Below are 6,000 nucleotides of genomic sequence, written 5' to 3'. Positions count from 1 at the left end.
TTAGGAGATTGAAATGAAAAAACAAAGAGGAAATTCCCCAATTTCTTATTCTTAGATTCCATACTCTGACTCTGCCTACCTACTATAAAAACTTTTAAACTCTTAATCCCCATTTCTATATCATTGCCAACAAGTGAACATTCACTGCCCTACAACAAACCAGAAAACTCACATTGAACAATGTTTCCCCAGTAGAGACCAAGACACAATACTTATTAAAAAAATACCCTAGTTATGATTTAGTAGTTAAAGCTTTATTTGAGTGTTAAATGTGCTCTAATTACGTGTTTGTGTGTGTTTGTGTGTGTGTGTGTGTGTGTGTGTGTGTGTGTGCTCTTGTGTAAAACATGCACTGAGGAGTAAAATAAATGCAGGATTGCAACAGCCTTCTTAAAAGTAAGAAGCAGCTTTATCACATTTGAAGCCCAGTGAAGAATCTGCCTGATACTTGACCTACAATTAATTGAAATGTGAAAAATTCAGGCCTAGAAAAACAAAGCCAACATACATAATAAATCTAATCAGTCTGTCTCACCTGTTTTCAAATCAGTCCTTTAAATAAACCTAAATTGCCAGCATAAAACATCAGTTGCTCTAAACGAGTGGACGGATGTCCCCTGCCATGGGCTGTGTAAAATACATCGAGGATCCCGCCCTGATTGGTATCTAGAATGACTTCTGCCTGAACTACTACTGGAGAATAGTTGCTGATATACTGCGGTTCTTATACCAGTAAACTGGAATGAAGGTAATTTCAGGCTGCAAAGGAATAAATTGATTTTACTAACTGGTTTTTGGAAAACACTGCCATGAAAAATTATCAATATGTTCATAAAGGCATCTACATGTATCTCCACAGGGGTTTTACTTAATGGGGGAGGGGGTGAGGTCTGGATATAACTTAACTGTCCATTAGTAGGTAGAACAATATAATGGGAATCACAGTGCCCATACCGGTTTGAACTCAATCTAGGTAACATGGATTCATCTCTGTGTAATAGGCCTGCTTCTGAAAAACACAAAGTCGGGCTCCAAAAGCAGAACGATATTTTCAGAATACCATGTTATGTTTGTAAATAGATAGACAGATAGATATACAGAAATCAAAAATCTGAAAACGGTCTGCAAGTGCACATTTCAATAACTTACAATGTCAGTAGTGGGGGATCAATAGCAGATCAAGAAGTCTGTATCTGCATGCGAAATGGTTCAATTTTCAAAGAGTTTTTTAAAGGACAATGGACAAAAAATTCAAAGGGTTACAGTAAGTGTTGAGGAGTGACTTGGTAAAAGGAGCACAGAGGTGAGAAAGAATTAAGTAGAGTTCAATAGAACCAGGTATACTATCTGTACACATGACTTCATGAAAGGGCACACTTAAAGAAATCATAAGGCCTAAGGAGAGATCAGGATTAGGGGGGCTTGTAGGAAGAGCTGAAAAAAAAACAAAAGCATGCAATGGGCAGAAAATGTGGAATAAAAGGCCTCACAGTGGTAAACTGATCCATCTCTCCCTGGTAGTTCAACTGTATGAATAACAGAGAGGCCGGCTAAGTGGGAAAGTACTTGGAAACTCTATTCATACAGACAACAGAAAGTGCCACCAGAGTGAAAAAAGTAAACCTAGTAAGGCAGCTTAGCCCCATCCCCTTGGTGTTTTATGCCAGCTATCTTTCTTACTGTGCCTCTGTTCATCTACACTGATACGTGTTAGGTCCAAAGGCAGTGACAAACATTGTTACATGTATTGATGAATCCTGCCAATTCCACAAAGCACAGCCATTTTACTTAGTGTTCTCAATACCTTCTTTTCGACTCTCATCTCGTTTGAAGAAACACTTTCAGAGGAAAGAAGTTCTCCCTAAGCCACATGTGTCCTTAAGTAAACTATGAATTGAGTGCTATTTCAAGGTGTTTGGGCTGATTCCTCCACATGGCCTGTAAAACCTAGAAAAGTGTTATGCACCAGCAGGCAGTACATCTTCACTGAGTCCTGTTCTTTGCACACCAGGGTCATCTTATTGTCCATTTAATGGTCAGAAAAACAGTGTTACAGTGAGTATCCTTCTTAGTAGTAGGACTAAAGTGTTTTGGACTCGCATGTTCAGATACGGAAAAGGCTCAGGGAAGTCCACTTGAAAGCTGGTCATTCGATACAGGTGCTGGAGAGGAAAACAAGCGACTCTCATTTGGCAACTTTTAAACAGTGATACAGCTCTGGCCGTGTAAGTGTAAATAACAACAGGTCTAATCATGCATGGTGGCCTATGAGCTGGGAACTTGCATGCTTACAAAACCAGTGATTACTTGTGCATCTTCTCCTTCGAACCTCATATGTGTCTCATCAACAAGTCAAGTGTAACTTGGGAGGAAAACAATATGTTGGGATGTCCTTTTTGTACATCAAGCCATGACTTCTTTGTCTTAACATCAACAATATAATTCATGTTCAGGAGTTACATCCATTTTAGAGTGTCATATCCATCCTTCTCTTGGCTATATATTTATAAGGTCCAGCCAGCTTCCTTAGATGTTTTTAAGCCCATGAAAAGTCCAAAAAAAAAAATCTGAAAGAAGAGTTTCAAGAATTTTCAACAAATACTAGTCTAGAAATGCTGACATGAAAACCAACTAAAGTTTTCAACTCCTTCTTTTTAGGAACCTTAGCTGTGCCGTGCTTTTCAAAAATGACTTGTCATAACTGATTTGTGCCCATGTTGGCAACTCTTCTGAAATTACTTTGAAAGTAGACTAATGTGAGAGTTTCTCTTTAGAGAAAATTCAAATTACTTGCGTAGGAAGTGGCAGCAGGTCTGGGGATGTTGTAGCAGCTCACTGGCAGTGACCTTGCCTAGCTTGGGGCTGGCCTGCCATGGATTTTCACCCCAAACACTTGCAAGAAAAAAAGAAAAAGACAGAAGGGAGAGAGAAAGTTGGAAGGGAGGGAGGCAAAGTTGGAGGGATGGAGGGAGGTAGAAAAGAAGGAAGAAGAAAAGGAGAAAAACCAGGAAGGGAGGAAGAAAGCAAGGAAGGAGGAAATAGGGAGAGTACAAGGGCAGGGAAAGGACTGAGTCACTAAAACAAAAGGCCAAAAAAAAACCAAAAAATAAAATAAAACAAAATAAAACAAACGGCAAGCAACACAAAGACCAATATAGGCCATGAAAGCTGTTTGAACACTTTAGACAGCTTTAGAATTTGAGTGACAACAAAATGAATGTTATGATGACTGGATGGAATCTTCCTACTAAGCCCCGCCTTGGCCTGGCCTAAACCAAATCAAGGGGTGTGTGGCATGGAGAGGAATTCTCTCTGGCTGGAGTGGGAGGGACCTAAACCTGTGGCACTTGAGGATGCACTGGGTAGGGAAGGGGACAAGACTCTCCTGATGGGCAGTTGAGCACAACAAGGCTCCTGGGAGCCCTTGATCATGGCTCCCACCGCCATACGCCCACCACCCGCCATACGCTCACACCCTGAAGGGGATCGCAGTGGTCTGCTCCGTTGCCTGGTGCAGGTTGGAGTTCCTGACCAAACACCTGAGTGTCCACAGCGTGCGTTGGCCTGCCTGGGCAGGCTGTGGTTGTGGTGGCAAGAGCCAAAGCCGTCTTGGTGTGATGCAGGAGCCAAGGGCTGCCTCTCAGCCATACTAGTGAGTGGTTCTGGAAGAAGCACCAAGGGTTGTGGCAGCATTGTCCGAAGACATGAAGCCAGGCCATCTTCCTTATGGCTTTCCTTGGGAGTTGGTGATGTGTACAGCTCTTAGATTTTTGGCTGTTCTCTCACTTTTCTGGAGATGTTCTCAGTCGGTTAGTAGCAGGCTTTACGTGGGAAGAGAAAAAAAGCTGGCTCTAAATCTTGCGGGACTTATTGAAAAAAAGTGTGGACTTCTTGAAAAAGTGAGCCTTGTTGAAAAAAAACATGAAGGCTTAGCCTCATCTTTAAAGGATTGCAGGTTTGAGAAGGGTTCAAGGGAAGCACAACATCTGGAGGCAACCTACGAAAAGCTGCATTGGTCCGAATCCAGCCATGGCGTTGAAATGCTCTTTCTAGAAGAAGAGCTCAAAGCACAGAAGGCTAAACATGGTCAACAGGATGAAACGATGGCGCATCTATCAAGAAGGATACGGTCCCTCCAAGGTGAATCTGAAACCCTCAGATCACAAATAGCTGAAGCTAAAACAAACTGGAGACTCTTTCAAGTGAATGAGGAAGAACTGAAGCTGGCAATCAAAGAGGTGCCTTGTTTCCAGTTGACCCAAGGAGTCAGTTCATGAGAAGAGGTCCTTTTTTTTCCTCCACCTCTCCGAGGAAACTTGTATGGGAACCTGGAGATTATTTTCCACCTGGCCCGCCACCCACTCCATTTCCAATGCGAAGTGTCTTTGCAGGGAGAGGGTTTTCCTCTCAATCTTCCCCCAAGAGCTGGAATTCAGCCCTCTACACCTGCATTCTGAAAGTACAAGTGAGTTCCCTGAAGGGTTCCTTCCACCTGCCAATGAGCCTGTTACTCAACATCCAGAACCAATCAAGAAACCTCATACTGTTGCTCTCTCTTCAAATGTAATTTGACTTTTCTCTCATTTTTAGTTTTTAAGTAACTGCTTTTACTTCAGTAATTGACTATACTTTGGCTCCAATTGAATCTCAATGAAACTATAATTCTTAAGATAGTATTTTGTAAATAAAGATGGTTTACATAGGAAGTTTATGAGTAAATTATTCCTATTTTGTTTTATTCCAGAGTACAGCATTTAATCTGATGAAGCCACTATTACATAAACAAGAATGGGAGTTCTAGGTACTTGTAATCTAGCTGATGGAAACATATTTGAAACTCCCAACAAAGAAGTGTATTTAGTATGACTGTAGCAAATGTGAAGTGACTTTAGGCTTAATGAAAAATTGTCACTGATTTTCAGACTGGTTGGGCATATCAGCTAGTTTCTCCATATCAGAATAACTAGAGCATGGGAGGACTAAAGGAGAGAACACAACTAAACATGTCACGGAAACAGGAGATCTCAACTACAAAGAAAAATGAAGACCTCTTTTTTGTATTCGTTGCTGAAAACATTACATAGCTCTTGAGATATCATATTTCCTACATTAGATTCAAGTGAGCTATGAACTCCCATTTTTACCCCATATACAGGTTGCACAATCACATTGTTTACACATCCACATTTTTACAAAATGCCATATTAGTAACTGTTGTATTCTGCTACCTTTTCTATCCTCTACTATCCCCCCTCTCCTGCCCTCCCATCTTCTCTCTCTATCCCATCTGCTGTAATTTAACGTTTGGGAATTGGAAACCACACTTTAAACTCACTCTGCTCCCCTATTTTCCTTCTGTCAAATTACTCATCATCTTCTTCTATTTCTCCTCCTCCTCCTCCTCTTCCTCCTCCTCCTTATACCTTTAATTCATTCATCATACGCTCATGCATTGGTTCATTCATTCCTTTCACCTATGGTGTTGGGGATCCAACTCAAGACCTTTGAAAGTGCACAGCCAGCACTCTAGTGCTCAGCCAAAACCCCAGCACCTGTCTTTTTGATTTTATGACTCTTTATATGAAATTCAGAATTGCATTCTGCTATGGTTCACTGATATGTGGATTGACTCAGTCCTTGTTTTCTGGGAGACTTTAGGAAAATATATATGAATTATTAGGAGATTGAAATGAAAAAACAAAGAGGAAATTCCCCAATTTCTTATTCTTAGATTCCATACTCTGACTCTGCCTACCTACTATAAAAACTTTTAAACTCTTAATCCCCATTTCTATATCATTGCCAACAAGTGAACATTCACTGCCCTACAACAAACCAGAAAACTCACATTGAACAATGTTTCCCCAGTAGAGACCAAGACACAATACTTATTAAAAAAATTCCCTAGTTATGATTTAGTAGTTAAAGCTTTATTTGAGTGTTAAATGTGCTCTAATTATGTGTTTGTGTGTGTGTGTGTGTGTGTGTGTGCTGTTGTGT

This window comes from Callospermophilus lateralis, unplaced genomic scaffold (genome assembly GCF_048772815.1).
Source record: "Callospermophilus lateralis isolate mCalLat2 unplaced genomic scaffold, mCalLat2.hap1 Scaffold_386, whole genome shotgun sequence".
Classification (NCBI taxonomy): Eukaryota; Metazoa; Chordata; class Mammalia; order Rodentia; family Sciuridae; genus Callospermophilus; species Callospermophilus lateralis.
This window is presented reverse-complemented; position numbering follows the sequence as displayed.